The following is an 11,734-nucleotide window of genomic DNA, read 5'->3' as shown; positions in this document are numbered from 1 at the left end:
TACGACTCACATCACTACTCATCATCCATATTTCTTCAACATTTCCCCCTTACTCAAAAGTCATCTTCTCACTCTTTTCTGACCTCTTGAGTAATTACTCTCAATGTTTATATCTTTTTCAACACTAGCATTTTTGGCTCCTCTTTCGCCTTCTTAACCTCGCTATTAATTGGTGGCTTGGAAAACTCTATAAGATAGTATACAGAGGTAAATAGAGGTCTGCACTCCTCCACCTTGCACTCATCCACTTCCATGGTCACAATCATGCACAAATCCTTATAGTGTGAGGGTCAATTGATTATTTTATGCCTTGAAGACCACCTCTTCACCATTCAATATCATTGTTAGAGTGCCCTTTCTAATATTAACTAGTGCTCCTCCCATCACTATGAATGGATACCCAGTATGATTGGTACCCTGTCAACTGCATCATAATCAAACACAATAAAATTAGTAGGAATAATGAACTTAACAACCTTAATGAGGACGTCTTCAATAATTTCTTCAGGCACCACTCTAGTTCTATTATCTATTTGGAACACCACAAAGCTTGACCTCATTTCCCTAGCCTAAGAGTATTAAAAACAAATAGGGGCATTAAATTTATGCTTTCCCAAATCACTCAAAGTATGGATGACATCACTTTCACCAATTTGTATGGAGAGGATGAAACTTCCTGGGTCCTTAAGATTTATTGGAATCTTTCTTATCACCATTAAACTACACTCCTCAGTAGGTGCCATCATCTCAATATTGCCTACTTCTACATGTAATACCCCGAGAAATTTTTTGTTAAAATTTTGTGCGTAAACGTATTGGGTTCTATCTTCTAGAATGAATTATAAATTTTCCATGTGGAATTTCTTAGATTGTGACCCACCATTGCGTAGAGTATCGAATAATCTTTCCAACGATATGTAGATCATCCAAAACGGACACCCGAGCGACAAGTTATGAACATTCCGATCGAACCATGAATAGTAGTGAATAGTAAAACATGCAAGAAAAAGTACTGAGGCCTGGCGTATTTTTGGTCCAACTTTAAATGATCATAACTCATTGTACATAATGATCTGGGTGATCTACTATATATCAATGAAAAGATTTGCGAGTCCTCTTTCCAATGAAATTGGTTTTATCCAATTTGTCTATCGGAGCAAAATGTTATGGTCGATCTGCTTCAGACTATCAAAAGTGAATTTTTAGGTCAACTTCAAATGATCATAACTCCTCATACACAATGATCTGGGTGAGATACTATATATCAATGGAAAGATATGGGAGTCCTCTTTCTAATGAAATTAGTTTCATCCAATTTGGATATTGGAGTAAAATGTTATGGTTGATCTACTTCAGACTATCAAAATAGTCCATCAAAGGACAGATTCGAGAATTATTTAATTTTTAGGGGCGTTTTGGTCATTCCTTCTCACCTAAAATCATTCCAAACCCTATATTAAATCCTATTAGAAGCATTATATGTTATATTTCATCAAATTTTCTCAAAAATAAAACCCTAAGCTCCTACATCCAACTTTAAGAACCTCCAAAGTTCACCATTAATTCTACGAATTTATTCAAGATTCTAAGTTCCCAGTTCAAGAACTCCAAGAACTATCATTCAAAGGCACGATTAACATCTCAAAAATGAGTATCAATATAAAGTTCATCATTCAAGATATGTGGAGTTTTTCAACAAGAACTCTCTTTCGTTCTTGTGCCCAAAAGTAATTTTCTTTACAAAGGAATGATTTTTATTTGATGTTTATGAATTTGAAGCATGAACCCATATCTTATGATGATTATTATGAAATCTTGATGTTTATGATTTTGAAAGATGAATTTACATGTGTGGAGATATAAAGCATATTTGAACGATATTTATCATGATTTTGATATTTGGGTTGTGAATCCCCATTGGAAATTGTGTTTTTTTAAGAAAGCGTGTGTTATAAGTACGTTGATGTTGAATATTTGAGATATTTTGAATGATTTGACATTTTGGTCTTAATGGAGTTGTTTTGAACTCGAGTGTGAAAGAAATCCACAATGTGGTTGATTTTGATAGATGGGAAGCATGATGGCTCCCGATGTATATTTATATATTACTAAAATTGTTTTGTTGTGGATTGTCTTTGAAATGATCTGAGCTAAGTCCGGAGTAATCTTTAGCATCGAGTGAGAAGTATAAAGTGACCTTACTTCCCTAGAACTACGTGCCCCCGTAGGAGTGAGCCTGAGGCTGATTTATATAGTGATCACTAGTTTGTGTGGATTTGATATCGATAGCCCTACTCTGATGGCAAGGATAGAACAGCTCTCCCCAACGTGGGTTGTACGTTGGACTCCATGTAGCTCACATGGTTTATGTCAGTTATAGGATCTCCTAGTATGTGTGTGTTTCCTTATGTCTATGGTGAATGGTGAAGTGATTTGAAAGTGGAATTGTGAAAGTTATTTTTTCGAAAGATTTAAATGATATTTACATTATGAGAATTGATATTCTTGATGAACTGAAAGTGATTGACAAATTATATGATGACTCACATGTGTTATTGTACTTATTTCATCCTCTCATGATTATGATAATTTTCTTTGGGCTATGTGAGTCTTTCATACATCCTGCATATTTCTTATAAATATTTATGATGATGATGTTTATAAAACTGCATACACCCCCATATACTCGGTTTCTTTCCATGGTACTGACCCACATCTTCGGATGTGGGCTGCATTTTCTCGGAATGCAGGTTCAGGTGCTCAGTTCCAGGTTTGACAGTGATTCTTCGGGCATGCTGCTCTATATCCTCTGTCGTGGTGAGTCCTCATGTTCTGAGGACGTGATGTCTGATGCTCGTTTCACGAAATTGTTTACATTTGATAACTAAGTATGAGTCAGTTGGGGCATGTCTCAATGGCTCGCTGGTTTTATTGATTTTCTTAGAGGCTTGTCAGACTAGTATAGATGTTGGGAGTTGACTAATAAGTCGTATTTTGTTATCTTTTCTGAAATTTTTTTATTCTTGGATAATGATTACTCTGTTGATATTTGAGAGTTATTTATGGAAACCCCGTTGATTCGTATTGAACTGAATGAAAATGGCTAAAAGGGTTAGCTTGGGACTACTCGTAGCCTCAAGCACCGTGTGACGCTCTGGGACCCATTTTCCAGGGCATTACACTACGTGTTTAACTACATTTGTAGTAGGTACAAAGTACTTACAGCCATTACTTAATATCTTAGTAGTCTTAATGGTGCATCTAACCTTCTAAGTCAATATTTCATCAATTGTCATTTTTTATAATGATTGTGGAAAGATTGAGATAACAGTTTGCATCGTTTCACTTTAAATAATGATTGTGGAGAAATTGAGATAATAGTTTGCATCTAACGATTAGAAAAGAAAAAAATAATGACAAAATTCCCACTTTCACGCATCGATTGAAGTTGTGGTAGACACAAAATGAATAAGACCATTACCTAGTATCTTAGTAGCCTCAATGGTGTATCTAACCTTCTGAGCACATCTTTCCTTCATCGTCGATTTTATTAGTGTTTGCAGAGAGATCAAGGTGAAGGTTTTTATTTTAAAAATTCAAAAACATAAAAAAATAAATCGAGGTACAAATTTCATACTGTATACTCCCCCCGTTTAAAAAAGAATGACCTACTTTTCTTTTTAGTTTGTTTAAAAAAGAATGACCGCATTCTTTTTTGGCAATATTTTAATTGCAACTTTCCACATGACATGTTTAAGACCACAAGATTAAAGGACATTTTGATACATTTAACATAACTTTAATTTAAGGACCTCAATTATGAACATTTGAATTTGAAAAAAAAAAGATATATCTCATTCAAATTTCACACTGAGCTTTTGATATATGTGTCCCAGTACTAATCCAAGGAAGGAGGATATTCAAAAAAAGAAAATGGGAATGCCAAATTCAGGATTTTTCAAGTTAGAATGGATTGCTCGTACCTATCCAATCAATAATTGTTTATGACTCACTATTCACTCAGTTTTTGGGTCATAATCATTATGTAGGAGAGATGGCCAAGTGGTTTAAGGCGTAGTATTAGAATTGCTATATAGGCTTTTGTTTACCGAGGGTTCGAATCATTCAAAAGTTTTCTTTATTTCTTAAACTTTGTGTCAAGTCAAAGTGGTCATTCTTTTTTTAGACAGAGGGTGTATTTTTTTCCTGATATAATTAATTTTAGGAAAAATTACCCGGATTAGCCACTATTGGACTTTTATTACCACTTAAAGCCTAATTTTCCATTAATTATAATTTATAGCCCCCTCTTACCTATTAATTATTTCTAATTACAATTTATAGCTTTTCTCATGTATTTTCTCTCTTTTTCTATTTTCTATTATTCTCTTTTTTTTTTCTTTTTCAGTTTTTCTTTTTCCTTTTTTTGTTGCTTTCTCTTTATTTTTTTCACTTTTTCTTTTTTTTTTTTCATTTTTTTCTTTTTATGTTTTTCCTTTTCCTTTTTATCCTCCTTCTTCTTCTTCTTCTTCTTTCTCTCATTTTTCTCTTTTTTTTCTTTTCAATTTCTCTCGTTTTTTCATTTGTACGAACTAGCAAACACAAATACAAGCGCGAACTATAAAATATAAATACAAATGAAAACTATAACATACAAGTACAAGTGTGAACTATAAAATACAAATTCAAATGTGAACTATAACATATAAATACAAGTGTGAACTATAAAATACAAATACAAATGCAAACTATAACATAAAAATACAAGTGTGAACTATCATTTGTATTTTTTAATTATTGAAAAGGAACGATTGATTTTCTTCCTACGAATACTTATTTGAATTTATTGATACTAGTTGTATTTATTTATACAAATAAATACAACTCAAATTTTTATACAAATACAATATATACAAATACATATTGTATTTGTATTTGTAAAATCATTTATTTTATTTATTTGTCATTGTATTTGTATCAAGTGATATTTGTTTATTTACAAATATGAATGATAGTTTTGATATACAAATACAAAACGGTACATTTGTATCAAATGATACATTACATATTTATATATTTTAGAATCACGAAAATACAATTAATGCACTTACTTGTTTGTATACAAATACAAATAATAAATTATACATAGTCACGACTAAATACAATAGCAATCAACTTACAAATATAAATATAAAATAATTTCTTAAAAATAAAAAGGTAAAGAAGAAAATAGAATACAAATACAAGTATAATCCAAATATAATCTAAATATACAAACACAATAAAACCATAATATAAATATAATACAATTTAATATGCAATCAATTATATAATACAAATACAAAATAGATCTTTAAAATACAAGTGTGAATTATATAAAGTATAAATAATGGCGCAAACTAACAAATACAAATACAAGTATGAACTATTAAATATAAATACACATGCGAACTATAAAATATAAATACAAGTGCGAACTTTAAAATATAAATACACTTGTATCAATAAATATAAAAATATAAATAATGGTGTGACTACAAATACGATAAATAATTGTGGTATTTACGTTATCATCCATGACTTGTGCTCGACTAGTCATATTTTTTTATAAAATACAAAAAATATAAAGTAGAATAGAAAAATAATAAAGAAAATAAACACAAAAAAATAAAAAAAATCAAAGCAGAAAAGAAAAGAAGAAAGAGAAATAGAACTTAGAGATTAAAGAGAGAAAAAAATAAAAAAACAAAACGAAAGAAACGAAAAAAAATAAAAGTAGAAAAAAATAGAAAAAAGAAGAAAAAAATATAAAAAAAATAGGCAAGAAAATATTTAGTTCAATAAGATAAGTGTGATTGAGATTTTTTTCATTTGAAAAATATTGAATTTTATTTTTGACGCGACTAAATAGGGACTGAATAGATACTATCTGTAAAATTGAATACAATGAATATAAATTAAATACAATGATTATAAATAATAATTATATAAAATATGACTATAAATGATAATTTTATAACAAAATGCTCATATTTTTACCCTTAATTTTAACTCACTGGCAGAAAAGGGAAAGGGAGTTTACAGTAGTCAACCTTTTGTTTAAATAATTCTCCTTTCTTTTAGCACTAGTAAATCTTTTATGTGGATTTCACACATAAATGGCATCCTTGCTCAAATGTTCAAGGGCGCAGTCTCACCTCATTTTAACTTCCATCATGAACGAGAAACGGGTAAAATGCAATGAAATAATCCTGGAGGGGTAATGGTTCCTTGGGAAAGAGAAGGTCAATTGGCCCTTAAGTTGTGCGGTGAGGGCCGAGGATCTATCAAAATTAGTCTACAAGGTAGAGTTAAGGATCGTGTGGGATTACACTAGGTATGTTGGTGTTGGTGTTGTTGCAAAAGGGGTGTTTTCAATGAATAATAATGTCATCCTTTTCACAAACGTAATAATAATGAGGCCCCAAAATGTTTGATTGTGATCTTACTGCTGTCTGGCTGTGATCTGTAGCATTTCTAAATTGGGTCGAATCTTTAATAGAGCTAGTTGTTCAGTATGAGACTTTCATTTGCTTTTTACACCATTTTAGAATTTCATCTGAACAATAAACCTTCTCTTTTATTTTTATCTTATCTCTCGATGTTGCAAAGATCTATGGTGCTGAATGTGCTGTATTTTGTTTGGATCTTCTTTTTTACTTTTTTTTCCCTTGCTCATTTTCCACTAATGCATTTATATGTGATCCTCTTAATATCATGATGTTTGGTAATCTTATTAATGTTGATCCATTTTTTAACTTCCTCTGTATTCTTTGCTTTTAATTGACATTGGTGTCTATGTGTTTGTGTTGCGCTTTGATGTTTATGTAGATCCCAATTAATTACTAGCCAATTTTAGAGTAGATTTTCTTTTACGAAATGTAGGCCAGGCGGTTGAACTCTGTTGAATAAGTCCTCTAATTATAGCTCGGGATCATTTATACTAGCCTTTGGTTTGATATTGGTAAATGTTGTCATAATATTATTGCAATATTCAACAATTCATTCTTTGTTCTCCTTGATTCACATGAAGAATTTAAAGCTTATGTTATCGTAAAGATAAATATTGCACCTGATGCATGATCTACCCCATAGCCGCCTGTAGAATTGTAGGCCTTGAACGTCTTTGCTTTAGCCGAATCCCCCGTTAATTGCTCTATAAGCTGCAAAGTTGATTATGTTTTTTGATATGTTGATGCTATGAACAATTTGATATCTGTAGAAAGAATGCTAAGCCTAGTATAGTAGTTATAAGTTCTTCAATCTACTGTACAATATAGTAAATTTCACTTCCCTTATCTTTTAGCCCCGAAAAGTGAACAGAGAAAAAGTGTTTTAATAGCTGGTCACTTGTCTGATGAGGTCCCAAAAAATATAACCCAAGAGGATCCTTCAAGGCAGGGGCCGAGGGGTGGCAAACGGGTGGACTAGATTGGATTTGGATGAGTTAAATATGGATGAAATAAAAATGGTTTGGATTGCAATCTGCTCATATAAATATGGGTAAATATGGATTTGGTAAAAATGGTTTCAACCCACTTTATCTCCTAAAATCAAAAACTGAAAACTTCTATATTATATCAATTTGATTTTTTTCCCGTTTCATTTTTTTTTAATTTTTTTTCTTTTTAGATTTTTTTTCTCTCTCTTCTATATATAACCTCTAGTTTTCTTTTTATTTTTTTTATTTTTTTATCTCTTCTATTTCCATCCTTTGCTTCTCTTTCTTTTTTCTTTTTTTTTTCTTTTTCTTTTTAGTCTCTTTTTTCGATTTTTTTTACTTCTTTCTCTTTTTTTTCTTTTTTGGTTTTATTTTATATTTTTTTTATTTTCGAAGAACATGATTAAGTCGAGTATAAATTATGAATGATGAATGAGATATCATAACCATTCAGAATATTTATATTCATCATCATTTTTTTTCTTTTTTCTTTTCTCCTTTTTCAGTATTTTTTTCTTTATGATTTTTTTTGTATTTTTTCTTCAATTTTTTCTTTACGATTTTTTTCTCTTCTATCTCTAACTTCTATCTCTTTTTTTTATTATTTTCTTTTTTTTTTTATGATAATGAAAATACTATAAGCGCATATTGATTTATATTTGCCAAACATTTATAATTTTTGTAAGTACACTCAAGTGGACTCCACCTAATGAACAAATACAGAGATAGTATCCAGAAAGATCTTGAAATTACATTCGTCAAACCAAATATCTTTAGCAGTCACAAGAAGTACACAAATTAAGGTTTCTACGTACTTCCTGCCTTGCATGACCTTGAGCTCCTCGTTTCGTGCCTTAGCTCCTCGCTTCGTGCCTTACTTCTGCTATAACGAGAACTCTAAGATGAGAGAATTAGAAGTCGGATTTGAAGCTGGACTTTCCCATAAATCGAAGGTTATGTGGATCCTCAGCCATATATGAAATGGAATAAAAATGGATAGAGCTTACTTAATACAATTGTATAGTTGTATTTGTTTTTTAGACTTCAAGCTCATATAAGAGATGCTATGAATTGTATAGGCTAAATGAGATAATTAGAAGCTTATATTTATTAACCCATATAGGTCTCAAGCAAATACGAATGATGAAATAAGAATGAAAAAGGAGAAAATGAAAAAAAAATACAAAGAAAAAGAAATAAAAAAATAGATGAAAAGATGAGAAAGAAAAAAAGAAATTATAAGAAACGAGTAAAAAATGAAAAAAATGCAAAAGAAAAAAAGTAAATTAAAGGAAAAAAGAAAGAAAAAACAAAAAAAAAGAAGAAAAGAAACTAGAAAAGAAGAAAAAAAAATGAAATTTAAAGCATAGGTGGGTGATCTTTGTGTTTAAATGGATATCCATATTTTACCCATTTTGTCCATATTTAAAATGAGTTGAAGTCCATATATACCCATTTGAAATATAAGTGATCCAATTCAATAAATATAGGTTAAATGAACTCTTTTCACAAATATAAACTAAAATTATCGCCTCTACGGGGCCTAGGGGAAGTATAAGTGTCGGTGAGATTGGCCATTCTGGTATCAAAAAGTCAATTCCTGGTCACCAGACAGCAAAGGCTAATCCACCAACTTGCCCAAAGTTACAAATAAAATTTCCAAGCAGAGGACCGTCTGGAATTCAGCTTGTTGAGCCTCAATATAGACTGTTTGTTGAAGTTAGTGACAGCTCAAAGGTTCTTTGACACGATAGTGGCATGAGAGGCTGCTGGTTCAGGTGTACGGTCTTACAGGTATCAGAAAAAACATCTGAAATTTCAATATGATGACATCCAGGATTATGACGGTTCTGAAAAGCTCGAGGTACCTTGATCACTGCAACTATAACGTATGATCTACTTACATATATTGAGTAGTCCTTTCTCCCTTCACCCTATTTCGTCATAACCTTTGGCTAACTTATAGGAATGGATTTCTTCGTACAGTGTTACAGGCCCTGATAAATAGGGCATGAGATGCACAGGTTTACTTCAGACCCAGCCTCTAGCGGATTCTTATAACTATTTCTTTGAAGTAGGAGCTGTAGTAGAAGCTTAGTCGTCTAACGGGTGGTGGGAAAGTGTTGTTGCTGGATTTGATGTCTATGGAAGCGGTCATCTTCAGGTTTACTTCTCTGATAAGAAACCCAAAGAGAACCCAAAAAGCTTAAAAGTTAAAGTAGAAATAGAAATCAAGGAATAAAAGGAGAATTCTTGCTTATTGGTTGATTCAGAGCAACTTTGCTTAAGGTCTTGGTTATATGTCTAATGGGTCTAAAAATTAGAATAAAATTAGTCTATCATTATATGTCTAAGATTAGTATTGTCATAAACTGATTTTCTATCTCAGCAGTAGAAAAAGTTTCAAACAGTAGGCCTAGCTTCTTGTTAATTTGCTGTCCGAAATTTTAGATATTCAATGTTGGTCATGGTCTGATGTCTTGAGATGTTTTTTCCCTCAACTATAGGTGAGAATAGATTATTGGAGATTCCAAGATGAACGTGAGGACTTAAAGAGATTGTATATGTGACAAATGGGTTGAAGTCGATGGAAAGAAAGACATAAAATCGTTCATATGCTCGAGTTTAACTGATGTATCCAAGTGCAGTATTAATAAGCTTGGGAACTGCAAAAACCAGATGGCTCCCGTGCTTGTGGCAGCTGAAGACAATAAATGGCGTCAACTTCTAAACACCCAACGGAGAAGCAAGACACTAATGTGCTTAAACTAGAAAAACGATGGTGTATTGATTTTCTTGCAGGAAACAATTGTTGGGTTCAAAGTGTGTATGAAGTGTGAATGAAAAATGGAAAATGGTGGAGGAAAAAAGACACCCAATTTAGAAAGTGTACTCCAAATTGGAAAGTTCCCTAATTCTCCCACATTGGTGGGAGAAGGGAACTTTGGAGTGTTTATAATAAGTACACTTATTCCACATGGTAAGTGATGCAAAAAATAAGAGATGCCTCGCGCTGTTGTCTCTCGGCTCGTCTTCGGATTTGGATTTGGCAAATGATCGATCGATGAGATCTATCTTTTTTGGACAAAGTTTATTTGACGGAAATAAAGAAAAAATGCAGTAAAATATTTTCTGGTATTGGTACTCCATTTATACATGCATATAGAAGTTCGAACTAATGCAATACTTCATCGAACTGGTGCCACTATTTCGGTGAACTGATGCACTGTTTCAATAAACTGATGCATTATTTCGATGAACTGACGCACTTATTCACGAAATGGCATGCCTGTTCAGAACAATCACACTATTTGGACGAATGGACATGAATTTTCAGAAAAGGTTCCTTTTAGATGAACCTTTGCCACTTTTCAGAAGAGGCATCTTGTGGTTATATAAACCTGCTTTCATCCACAGGTTTACAAACGAAAAATTTTAGAATACAAAATTAATTCTTGTCTTCCAAATTACTCTGTGTGATCAATCAAAACATTCTGTACGTTCGAAGATATTCCAACCGTTTGAGGTACCGCTATAGTTGGCCTGTTTAGCCATTTTATCCTGGTAGAAAAAATTCCACAACCTCGGGCACAGTGAGGGAAATTATTTCCTTAAGGAAACTCCGTGAATTCGGACGACTTGGCTATTTTCTGTTTCATCTTAATTTTTGAAATAATAAAATACACCTTTTGGAAAGGTCATTTTGATCTTATGTTGAGGGTATTTGATATACTTCATTGTGTTCTTGTTTATACTTGAACTCTAGTTGAAGTTATTGTTCTGTATATACTGATTCTGTGTACCCGAAGTACAAACGAAAATAACAATCTTAAGGAAATAATTAATTTTACAGAATCTGTATAACTTATTTTTGGAGATTAAAACTTTAAGCTTTCTACTCCGCTTGAATTTAACTAGTGATTAGAAGACATAAAATCTTCATCACAAGTTAAAGTTCACTCGGTTAACGATTTGAAGTTATAAAAACTTCATCATTAACTAGAAACAAGAAGAAAAGTTGAAAAGTTATTTAACTTTATAAGTAGTATTCTGAAAATACTAAATTTTTCTATCTTGTGTTGACAGTAAAGATGACTAACGAAAGTCAAATGATGAATGTGACAACGTCCATGGGGCAACTAATATTCCCACATCAAGTCACACAAATGCTCCGCCAACAATGGCAGCGACGGAGAAGCCCAAAAATTTTTTGGGCATTGACTTCAAGCGGTGGCAGCAAAAGATGTTCTTTTA

The 11,734-nt window shown here is 31.9% G+C and overlaps 1 long non-coding RNA gene across 2 annotated transcripts; it reads left to right on the top strand.

Annotated features, from left to right (window-relative positions):
• Positions 1-8,803: 8,803 nt before the first annotated feature.
• On the top strand, positions 8,804-10,629 carry LOC107851613. 2 transcript variants are annotated; one of them, XR_001669083.2, is made up of 2 exons: positions 8,804-9,344; positions 9,988-10,629. It is a non-coding gene; the product is annotated as an uncharacterized LOC107851613 (long non-coding RNA). The 2 variants fall into 2 exon arrangements; XR_001669084.2 differs by having other exon boundaries at positions 8,804-9,644.
• Positions 10,630-11,734: the final 1,105 nt, after the last annotated feature.

The sequence above is a fragment of the Capsicum annuum genome, chromosome 12 (genome assembly GCF_002878395.1).
Source record: "Capsicum annuum cultivar UCD-10X-F1 chromosome 12, UCD10Xv1.1, whole genome shotgun sequence".
In the NCBI taxonomy this organism is placed as follows: domain Eukaryota; kingdom Viridiplantae; phylum Streptophyta; class Magnoliopsida; order Solanales; family Solanaceae; genus Capsicum; species Capsicum annuum.
This window is presented reverse-complemented; position numbering and strand designations above follow the sequence as displayed.